Source organism: Heterocephalus glaber, unplaced genomic scaffold (genome assembly GCF_053883595.1).
Source record: "Heterocephalus glaber isolate CG9 unplaced genomic scaffold, H.glaber_assembly_v1.0 deba00001104, whole genome shotgun sequence".
NCBI classification, from domain to species: domain Eukaryota; kingdom Metazoa; phylum Chordata; class Mammalia; order Rodentia; family Bathyergidae; genus Heterocephalus; species Heterocephalus glaber.
Genome location: NW_028258193.1, coordinates 3,167,172 through 3,179,473, shown reverse-complemented (window position 1 = coordinate 3,179,473; position 12,302 = coordinate 3,167,172). Strand labels below are relative to the sequence as shown.

Here is a 12,302-nt window from a genome sequence, read left to right as displayed (position 1 = left end):
TTAGTAAGTAAAATATCTCCTCACAATGGAAAAAATTAGGCTAAATAGTTTCAGATGAATTGCAGCAAACATTTAGAGAAGAATTAATACCAATTCTTTATATTCTTCCAAAGAAGACAAGAGCAGGGAACATTTCCCAACTAATTTTATGAGGTCAGTAAAAGCTTGACTCCAATAAATTACAAAAGCATTACAAAGGAAGATATCTACAGACAATAGGAGTGTGAATATCATTGCAAAATTCTGTAATAGAACATTAGCAATCTGGCGATATATAAAAGGATTAATATATGAAGAAAACCAGGGTGATATAATATCTGAAAATCAATTAATGTACTAAAGTTAGGCATCTCCTAATTAAGGAGATATACCCAATTAGTTGACTTAATTACTATGCCACTATCATAGAGGGTACTTACATAAACTAAGATGACTGTGATTTCAAAGGTACAATCTCCGAGGGCACTATTAATATATGGCCTAGTACTGACCAAAAGTCACTACGCAGTGGATGACAGCACACTGAATCAATAAAGGACAAAAGTCATATTATCATCTCAGCAATGCAAAGAAAGCATTTGACAAAACCCTGGACCTCTTTATGATAAAATTGCACAACAAACTAGGAATAGAAGAATATTCTCCATCATGATAAAGAGCCTGTGTGGAAAATGTACAGGCAGCATGGAAGACTGAAAGCTTTCCTACTAAGGTCAGGGACAAAACTAGGAGGCCCATTCTCGCGAATTCTCCTCAATATTACCTATGAGGGCTGAGGAAGCTCGTTACAAAAAAAAACAAAAAAGAAAACAAATAAACAAAAACAAAAGCCATCCAGATTGGAAAGAAGGAATTAAAACTACTTTTAATTGCAGATGGCATGTCCTTGTATATGGAAAATTCTAAGGAATCAAATTTAAAATATAGAATCAAATAATCAAGTTAGGCCTTGCAGGACATCACATAAAAGGTAAAAAATCAATCGCACATGTATATACTTGGAGAGAACCTAATACAATATGAGTATCATTTCAAGTTAATTTTTGTATATTGAATTGGACCACATTCCAACTTTATACTATAATTAAGAATTAAGAATATAATTGCAAATTAAAATACAATGAAGAATTCCATTTACAGTGGTTTCAGGAAGAAAACAATGCTAGTTTTAATGATAGAAATTTAAACATATTCTAAAAACTACAAAATATTGTTTAATGAAGTTAAACAAGGGCTAAATGTATTGCAGTCCCATGTCTGTAAGGCAGCAGAGTTAATCTGTTCTGAAGGAAATCTTCCTCACTTGAGCTTCAGCACCAGCACAATGCTCTTGGAAATTTCTTGAGTCTTCATGGAAATTCACCTGATTCTAGAGTTCATGTGGAAATTCAAAGGACCCCTAAAACTCAAAGCCACCTTGAAAGAGGGAGCAAACTTGGAAGTTGGAAGCATTCTGACTCTTCCCATACTCTAAGCAGAACTTCCTGTTGCTGATGTAGGGAGAGACATATTGATTCCGGGGACAAAACTCAGGGCCTTAAATAAATCCTCACATTTATGGCCAATTATGTTTGATAAGCCCGGCAAGACAACCCCGAGGGAGGTCGTATATGTTTCAATATGCAGTGCTGAAATACCTCAGTGTCTACTTGCAAAGTAAAAAGCTGAATCTACCCCAAATCGGTGTACAAAAATTAACTCAGAATCAGTCAGTCCTAAATGTAAGAGTCAAAAACTATGAAACTGTTTAAAAGAAAACAAAGACATAAATGTAACCATGAAGAAAACAGTTCTTTCTGTTCTTGTTTTTAGATAAGACAGCAAGATAATAATCAACATAAGAGGACACATATAACTTGAACTTCATCAAAATTAAAAATGGTTTCTATCAATGAGTCAAATCAGGAAAATTCTACGAATACACACAGAAGGGAAGATAAATTTGGCAAATTATGTATCTGATAAGAGACTTACTCTCAAAAATATATTAAAATTATTATAACTCAATAATAAAAAAATCCAAAACTTAAAACAAGGAAAAGTTTTAAATAGCTATTGCTCCAATAAAATACATCAGTAGCCCATAAACATTTCAACATCATTGACCAATAGGGAATCGCAAACCCAAACCAGGATGAAACACCACTTGACATATTTATGCAATGGGATATTGTTCTGCAATAAAAAGACTGAAGTACTGATCCATGCTATAAAATGAATTAACCTTGAAAACTTTCTACTAAGCACAAAATAGTATGCAACTGCATTTGGAGAATACCCAGAATTGACAAATATAAAGACACAGAAAGAGATTGGTGGTTGGTGAGCCGTGAAGGGATTCACTGTTAATAGTCATAGGGACTTATTTGGGGAGTGATAAAAATGTTCAGTGTTATATAGTGGTAATGGTTTCATCCGAATATACTGAAGAATGCCATTTACAATGTAAATTTTATAACATGTAAATTGAGTCTAATATATCTAAATAGAGGCATTCTAGTTCTGTGTACACATACATTTTCCGTGTGCATATATGACTATCTTTCTATCATCTGCCATTCATCCATATTATGTTCCGTTATTCTTGTTGCATCTGATCATTGTGAGAAATTGAGTACATTGCCTGGATTGATACCATGCTCATGAGTGATCTATAGAGCACAACTGTGCATGCTTGTATAAGGGAAAAATGGCAGTGTACATTATGATATTGAATTGTTAACTTTCCTTTATTACTAACAAATGTTTCCTGAGACTCTTAAGTTTTCTATGCTGCTGCTTCCTAGGAATGTGTAGTCCTCTAGGGGAAGCTGCTGCTGCCTATGTGAGGCAAACTCTGAGCTAACTGTCTCTGCTTTCTTTTATTCCCAAGTTTATTACGTTTAATTCAGAGCTAACACCTCTGGCTCTCACGTGTTCTTTCTCAGTCTCATTGTGGAATCTGCCATCGTACTGTCTTTCTCTTATTCTTCCAAATTCTTAATCTCAGTTTTACAATGTAAAGGGAAGTGGATGGTTTTCACCTGGTTCTTACTTAGAAAAAGAGGAGGGAGATTGGAGTGGGGCGTTCTAAGCGTGACTGGTATTCCATCATGGGGGTGGGCTAACCCCACGGTGGCTACTGGCAGAGGGTCTACGATGCTGTACCAGAACATAGGAAACCCAAGAGTCTCCCACAGGGTCCTCCTTGGTCCCAAGGGTGAAGGATCAGAGTGCAAGGTGGGCGGCTCACCTCATCCAAGACAGGAGTGCTGGTGGAGACAACCAGGGGAAGAAGCTAAAGGAACGTGACGGCCACATTCCCCACACCCACTCCACACTCCTGCGGGACTCCTCATGGCCCAGGCAAAGGGAAGAGGCAGCCAAGCGGAGTCCACTGTCCGGGGTTTGCCACTGAGACACCTGGATCAGGGAGGCAGGGAGAGGCGAATCCGGTGTCAGTGTGCATGGCCGACAGAGAACACATCGCAATACAGGCCAGGCGTCCACGTGGCCGCAGGGACTGACCCTGCCAATCCAAGGCACGCGCCCGGTGCCTCGCCGCTTCATCCCAGAGCAATATGATTAGATGCGGACTTCCTTTCACTTTTTAAATAAGGACGCTGAAGTCCAGTTATTTGCCCAGGGATTCGATTCGAGGCAGCGTTGGTGAGGCTGAGGTTTCTCCCCGGGTCTGGCTGGCCCCCCGCTGTGTGCCTGTCATCACTGACAGCTGGTCCTCACCTGGGGAAACAACAGCATCCAGCATTGCACTTTTCTCCTCCCTCACAAAAATTCTTGAAAAATAAGTCAAGGAAATGATGTCAAATGTGTCGGTTTTCCTCACAAGCCACAAATGAACTCACTCAGTAAAGTTAGGAAACAAGATGCCTTGAAATGTCCAAAACACGAGCTGCAGTGGGATTAACAGAGAAGGCAGCTGCCAGTGTATGCTTTTAACTCTAGTAGTCAGATGGGTGGGGACTAAGATCTTAAAGAGCCCTTTATTCATTTAATGGGTTTATTGATAAGTTTTCATTTGCCAAAAATAAGGGAGTAGTTAAATATATATGTATTAAGGTTGAGATTGTAAAATACATTGAAAGATTACCAAGACTGCTCCACTATCCAGTTTATGTCCTCAGAAAAGTATCCTGAGACTGTATACAAGAACCATCAAAAGTTATATATATATATATATATATATATATATATATATATATATATATATGTGGAGAGAGAGAGAGAGAGAGAGAGAACAGATAAATAAATGGACAGCTAGATGACAGACTGATATATACTAGATTACCCAGTGAACTAGTCCCCCATTCACTTGCCCACTGACTAGTTATTGATATCCAGGGTGAATCAGTTCCTATGAAGTATGATCAAAAGATATCATGAATATTTAAATTTTTAAAAATTTAGTATAATAAAAGAGTTGTTGCCATTCATCCCACCCCCATTTCTACCACACTTATCTTGTCATTCTTGCCATTTTCTAAAGTAGTTGTGGAATTCCTCTTTCCTGAATGTCTTCAGTTGTACTGTCCTGGTTGTGTTGATCAGAATACAGTCAAGATGTTTACCTTCCCTGGTCACTTTGACTTAGAGGAAGAGCCGAAAGTCACACAGCACCAGATCTGGCGAATACGTTGGATGAGAACATACTGTTTTACAAGGCTGCCTTTCTGTGGTTGGCACTCACTCAGAAGGAGCATTCACTGTATTTTTGATCACACCTAGTAAAGACACTCAGGACAGAAGACTTTGAGAACTACTTCAGAAAGTGGCAAGAACAATGGGATAAATGGGTTCAATGCTAGGGTAAACATTTCCAGCTGGATCAATGGCAGTGTGTCTTTTACTGTAGTATTTTAAAAATGTAAACATTCGCTGTATTCTTTGATCACTGCTTGAACGTGTTCAGATGAATGTGCATCATCACCCCATCCTTAGGAGGGGCCCCGTGTGGAGAGGAGGGCCCTGGAGACCCGGTTTGGTCACTCCATGATGGCTGGGATGGACACAGGTTGTGGACTCTGAGCTGCTCGGAGTCCACAGTGACCTGCCAGACCCAGAAGGCAACGCGAGGTATAAGGAAGCTGGGTGCCTCCGTGTGGCTGGAGCAGCTGCTCCTGTCCCCTGGTGTGAGACAGGGCGGGAGAGGTAGAGCTTGCTGTGGCTCTGGGAAGGGTGGGGCTCATTGCGGGACTTGGTTAGGCTCTGGATAGCCAGTAAGGACTGTGGCATCCCTTGCATTCTCTTTCTGTAAAGCAACATGAAATAATATTGAGTGGCTTTGATCTTTTCCTTTTGTGACAAGAACGACAGCCCAATTAAAACCTTATTCTGAGGAAGTGCACAAAGAAGTAAATACATGGAAGGCAAAAGATTTGTTTCCAGTTATCTTCCCATGTACACACCGGGGACATTTATAGAACACACAAGCCCACCGCAGGAAGCTGACTTCCCATCTCCATTTCCCATCACTGTGCTAGAACACGTCAGAGTAAGTGAATCTAAAACCCAGTGCAGGCTGTGTGGGCTCCATGAACAGAGATGTGTCTGTTTAACAAAGAGGATTTGCAGAAGGACCTGAGAAAGGGACCTTAAGGCATTGTTCTGTAGGAGAGACTCAGGGTAAACAGTGGCCCAGGAAACCTTCTTCTAGCAGCACCCTCGATTTCCAGATGTGTTGAAGGGACCCTGGAAACTCTCACGGCCCTGGAGATGGTCATGCCCACTCCCCAAAGCAAACAAGCGGCCTCGTAAGCAAACAGATTTCAAAGGAAATTTGACTGTCTGCTGCAGCTGATGAGTTTGCAACTGCATCAAACTCTCTAAGCCACTGCTTCTTTTTCTTCCTTCTTTGTGAAAACCTCTGGAAAGTGATGGCAGTATGTCTTTCCTTCCTTCTCTGAGGCTAGAGGAACTGGGGAGCTACCTGGGAAGAGTATTATGCCATCCGGAAGGAGGAAGCAGTAGTTTCTCAGAGCATTATAATAAGGCTACAACCTGCCAAAATCTAAACCCAAAAGACAAGTAGATTATGTTTAAAGCCCCAAATAAATCAATCAGTAGGTGGTTCATATGTAAGACTATTTCAACCAAAGGGAATGAACCTCAGCGGCAACAGCAAATAGAGGCCTGATTTGGATGGACCATGAACTGAAAACCGGAATTCTGAGCATTGCTTGATTCCCTATTGTTGTATTTATGTATTTGATTATGTACAGTGACATTTAAAACTGCATGCTTCTATCATGTACAACATGACGTTTTGACATGTGAGCCCACTGTGACGTGCTTTTCTGACTTCTGTCACCAGGCCAATCCTGAAGCACGTCAGAGGACCTCAGTGCCCTTTCCCAATGCTGTCTTCCCTTGGACCACCTCCCACTGCCCTGTCTCTCTCACATTTTCCCAGGGTGACCCCTTTTAATGAAGCAGCTCCCCAAGATTCCATCTTCCCCATTGTTGTCCACTTAATTTTTATAGACTCTCCCAGGCAATGATACCCACTTTCTTGATTAAAAAATATAAATTGTGTACCTGTGTTCCTAATACCCCCATGAGGTAGAAAGTCCTGTTTCCGTTGCTCCCCAAACTGCACCCAACTCCTAACACTTCGTCCCAGGCCCTCCCACCCTCCGCTGGAACCGCTAGACTGTAACTGCTTCTCTGCCTCACCCTTCTGCTGTCCCTGCCCCAAGTCCTGCCACATGCATCTCGGGCGCGGGTGCGCGTGGGACCATCTTCCCTACACTCTGCTCCCCACCCCTTCTGTGGCCTGAGATCCGGAAGGCGTCTCATGCATCCGGACGGCAGTCTCAGCCCATCCCAACCTGCCTGCCTGCCTCTTTACTTTGCCCTGTACAACTTCGTGCTGCACCCACATTTACATGATTCACATCCCTTCCTGTTTATAACCTGTCTGGTGTCCACACCATCAAGGTGTACTGACATCTGCCCACGCTTCTGTGCTGCCTGGGCCTTCACACCCCTGTTCTGGCCACTGCCCAACCCTCCTGGAGCCCTAAGTTTCCTCCCTCCCATGGGGGTTCTGCTCTCTGGAGCACTATTGACCCCCAGTGCCTGGCCATGCTGTCCTGTCCTGCAAGGCTCTATGGTCAGTGGAATAAGTTTCAAGAAGCCAGGACTCTAAACTGTTGCATTGCTATCCCCTTTCCCCAAAGGCAGGAGGACATTTTTCCTATAGCTAATCTTTCCACCATATAGAAGGTGGGTTTGATTACATGGCCTTAGGTAGGATCTAAGGTGATACTTCTCAGTTTGGGGCCCATTTTTCTGGGGTCCCCAGGAGCAGTGAGATCTGCTCTCCATAGTGTGTGGCCCAATGGTAACAATGCACCTGAAATCTCCCCTTCCTGCCCTATGTGTTCTTGCCTTGTGTCAACTTGGCCTTTCTCTGAGTATCTTTTGGGGTCCCCTCCAGAATAAACTACCCAGTCTCCAATAATTTTGTTAAAGTCTACTTTTGAGGAAAGCAAGGCATAGTAACAGAAGCATGGCAGGCAGGTGAGTAGCTTTCTCCAGGGTGCATCACCCGGGGGTGCGGCTGGAGTTGCTGCAGGCAGTGTTCTGAGTGCAGCCAGCCTCTGATGGGGCTCCTTCCCGTCACACAGGGGCTGCCTCCCTGCGTTCCTCTGTCAGAAAAGCCGTTTGCTTCAACATCTGTATTGATGACAAGGAAAACAGGTCTGTTGGTCCTAAGGCCTGAGCCAGTGAATTACCAGGACTATGCCTTTCACAGGAAAACCGGCCTCATTACACTGGCGACACAGAGTTGGGATCCTTTTCACTTTGAAAAACATCTCATGACTCTGGATGGATCCATTTATTGCTCTTTTCTGTGGTTTCTTAGGGTAAAAGAACACATACAGCACTCTTAATTATTCAACCCTCATTAACATGTGGTTTTACAGTATATATTGTATTTTGTACACAAGTACACATACTGCCCACAAGTTGGGATCTGTCTCTGTCGAGCTCTGGTTTTGTTCCATGCTTCATGCGGCTCCGTGTCCCTCGTTCTCAAGGGGCAGTCTTTGCAGACTAGCCTGAGTGTCAAGCGTGTCATGTCAGAAAGAAGAGGAGGAGGAGGAGAAAAAGCCTAAATCCTGTACAAGTGGGAGTCAAGATGATGAATTCAAAACATAGAGTTGTTAAATTTAGTCTCGAAATAAATGACTTATTTTGTGAGAAATAATCTTTTCATCATATTAATATATTTTATTTTTAAGTCATGATCTTATATAATGTGTAGCTCTCTCTCTCTCTCTTGCTCTCTCTCTCTCTGTGAATTAGGAGAAAGTGAACAGCTTCAGTGTAATGAGTTCTTTGCCTTTTTATTCATTATTCCCTTCAATGCTGCCAATAGCCTCTCATGCTTAGCTTCTGTTACTTGAACTAATTTTGGTCTGAGGAGGAGATAAACAAAACATTCCCATAAAACTGAAAGATGACCCCAAATGGAAACTGGTGCAGCCAGCATACAGGAAAGAGGTCACAATTATTGTGTTAGAAATTAGCACAGGGCCGGACCATACAAATATCAGCATGCTGGAAATACAAGGTATTTCCCTGTTCTTTTCCTAAATAACCAACTGTCAATGGGTTTGGTAAGTTTCTAAAAGGATATGATATGAATAAAAACCCTTGTGCGTTAGAATTGAGGGAGCAGTGAAATATACTGCCTTGTTTAAATGTTTACAAATGGTCTAGTTAAAAGAAACTTAATTCAAACTTGAACCATAAAGCTTATTAAAGGTCCTCATTCTGTATGAAATACAGGCCTTTACAAAGCAGGCCACTTGTATTTTTTGACAACATGTCTTGTGTTTCAAAGATGTGTTCATTCTTGCACAATCACTTTTAAGATAAATGAGTTGCATTTCTTATGGATGCAGCTCTCTTTTGAAGAAGTGATGAATGCAACATATGAATTGTCTTGTCGTGGAGGGAGGAATTATATCATAGTAATATTCGAGTGGAATGCTGAGTTCCAGAAGTGGCCTGCATATTTAGTTAAATTTGTGTTCTTTCCTAGTGGGGAACGGATCAGCTACCATTTCTGTTCCCTTACGTTGCCGTTGTTCAAAGGAAGTAGGGCTCATTGCATTTCTGTTACCATCCAATACGCATTAGGTTCCGTGCTAAGGGTTCTCAGTGGAGAGATTTGTTTTTCTTTTTCTAATAGTCCAATGTTTTATTGTTCATTACAGTAATAACAATCCTGTTCAGAAGCAAATATGAAAAATAGTATCCCATATTAGTGAAGAAAATTATTCGAGTTGTCCAGAGTATGCTTTGATCAAATATTCACTGAATGGCTTTCATGAGTTATATAAGACTGTGTTAATGTTTGTGAGGACACATGGCAGTTTCCCAGAGGCTTCTAACCTCTAAGTGTATGCTTAGTTGTTTGAGTTTGTGTGCGTGTATGTGTGTGTGTGTGTGTGTGTGTGTGTGTATCTTACTTTCTCAGCTCTACTTAAGTATTTTAATCACTTTGCTTTTCCAGATTTGTTTTGTCTACTTTTTCGCCTTTTTTCTTCCAATTATCTTCCATTGCAAGCAACTTTAGCTACTGGGCAGATCAATAATGCCACTCCAGAATCTTTGGGCAGAGTCCTGTTTTTGCTTGATTTGGGCAGTAGATGGCACTAGACAAATGCCAAAGCTTCCTGTCATTGAGGGGCACACGTGAGAGTCTGTGCATCCAAATAGATCTAACTGGCTTTGCCCTTTACTTCAAATTTAAAATAAAACTTATGTTTAATAATTCGCTCTTGAAAAAGAATGGCTCCAGCAGAAGAAAATAGGTCGCTGGTCAATTCCGAAATGTTAGAGGACTGTCACCCATTACATAGCCAAATCCTGCGCTCAGAGTGGAAGTCAGTGAGCATGTGTATTGCCAGAGACTTGCTGTAACATTTGCTCATTCACAGTTCTCACGCTCATTTCAGTCCTGAGTTCTTAAAGTGCCACTGTTTGTGGAAAGAAAGGCAAATCGTGCAAGATCTGTAGGCAGGGCACACACCATGCTCAACAGGGGAAGGAGGCATGAGGACACGTGCTGACTTCTAAATACCAAAAGATTTCTGAAGGAAAGGACAGGGCCAAGGACAACATGAGAAAAGAACAAGAGAAGACGAAAAAGAAAAGAAAAAGATGAAAGAAGAAATATAAAACGGGTGGACTATGTATCTATATCTCCTAAAATCCACTGAAAGGTTATAAGCAATTTATCCAGGCTCAATATGCCTATTGAGCATACTTAATGATGTGCTGGGAGATATGTATAGTAAGGCCACTGCTAGCTCCTCTCCATGTTAAAATGAGCTATTCCACAGCAGATCTCTCCTACCTTCTCTTCTTTTCTATTTTCTATTAATAAATGCTGAAAATTATAATAAACAAGTTGATAAACAGTTCAAAAATGTCACATTTTAGGAAACAATTTAACATAGTAGACAGCAGGGAAAGGAAAACATAAGAAAAGGAAAAATGGAAACAAAATCTTTGTAAATATGGAGGGATGGAAGGGTGGAGGGAGGACAGCAGAAAGGGAAAAAAATAAGAACCAAGATCCCTCATGTACAGGTACGAGTTCCCAGCGATGAACCTCATCACATTGTACACCTAAATGTACCAATAAACTTAATGGGAAAATAGACATAGCTGTGGCTTTCTAATGCTACAAGTCGTGTACATTCGTTGTCCGTGCATCGGAATGCAAGCACAAGATCATTTGAAGAATGGCAGAACTTTCCTTTAGCGATTCAGTCTGTGGGATACTTAGCTCGAGACTTGATGGGGAGCCAGCCAGACAGACAGGAAACAGAATCCCAACACACACGGCGTCCACTCTCTGGAAATGAGACTGAGCAGGTATTCGGTGGCGTGGCTCATCCTCTCTTGCCCCCCACTCATATTTCCTTCTAGTTTGTTTGTTTGGTTTTTTTTTTGGTACTGGGATTGAACTTAGGTCCTTGTGCTTGTGAAGCAGGCAGCGGTACTGAGTAAAGTCCCAGCCCACCTAGTTCCAGTTTTGAAGGCTCACTCTTTTTCATTTTTCATAGCAGAATGAAACCCTTGTCCCTTAAACACCTGAGCGGTGCATGGCTCAGCCATGTCTGGGACCCAGCCAGCTGTGAACCGAGCTGAACCCTGCGGGGAGACGCTGTGCTGTGCTGTACTGCACACCGGCAGCTTTCTTGACGCTGCTTAGAGACCACATCTTAGGAGCTTTCTGTAGATGCTATGAGTTCGGTCATCTAGAGATGCTGAGAGCTGTGCGTGGGTCTTGTGCAGGCCCTGAGCGAGTCCTGAGCCTGGACCTGCCAGGAGCTTGCACCCCAGGGCCTCCCAGCCCACCGCCTTGACTGCACCAGACTCAGCCACATGCCCGTCCACACCTGGGCTCTGGCCCTGCTCTAGATCTTGTTTCCCACCTCCAGGATCTCACTTGCAGACTTGACCCGGGTCGTCCTGAGGACCTGGAGCAGGCGGGTGGGAAGGGGATGCAGGAGTGAAGAAACTTTGGCCCTGACAGACATCGGCTTGGAGACACAGGAGGTTCTCCATGCTGAAGGAAGGCCACACAGCGAACAGCAGCTTTCCACCTGTGAAGGCCATGCATGGGCAGAGCTCACCTAGAGAGCCGAGTTCTGATGTTGACTGGATTTCCAGCTGAGTGTCCTGGGGTCTTCCCTTGGTCAGTGTGCATACGAGTCTGAGGCAGACACACCAAGCACAGGACAGCACACACTGCACCCCATACCCGTGCCCCCCCCAGAGACCATAGCCACGAATGTCACATGCGTGCATACCTGGCACATGCACACCACACACCACACACAAGCACATCACAAGTGCATGCTGTGCACACACACCATGGTGTATATGTACACAACACATTACACACAACATGTGTGTACATCACACACACAAACACAGATGACACCTGCATTGCATGCACACGGGTCATACACAAGAATGCCATGTACTTATACACCACACACACGTACACACTGACCCCACCCACATGGCACACGTATACATGCAACACACATGCATACATTACAGAACATGCACATTACACACACAACATATACACAGAGCATACATCTACCACTAACATACAGATCACACACATACACACCAAACACACATACAGACCACACATATACATGTGTAACATATTATGCGTAGCACACATATGCATATGCAGCTACCACACATGTGTACATGGACCAATAGTACACACACTGTACACTATACACACAGAGATCACA

The 12,302-nt window shown here is 42.7% G+C and overlaps 1 protein-coding gene and 1 long non-coding RNA gene across 5 annotated transcripts in view; both read left to right on the top strand.

Annotated features, from left to right (window-relative positions):
* Csmd1 (CUB and Sushi multiple domains 1) overlaps positions 1–12,302 on the top strand; it is a 1,515,607-nt gene that overhangs the window by 97,943 nt on the left and 1,405,362 nt on the right. The window lies entirely within an intron of this gene.
* LOC147828400 (uncharacterized) overlaps positions 1–12,302 on the top strand; it is a 158,741-nt gene that overhangs the window by 96,527 nt on the left and 49,912 nt on the right. The window contains exon 2 of the long non-coding RNA XR_015450869.1: positions 1–12,302. This exon is cut by the window's left edge and continues 34,269 nt beyond it; it is cut by the window's right edge and continues 49,912 nt beyond it. This is a non-coding gene — a long non-coding RNA (uncharacterized LOC147828400).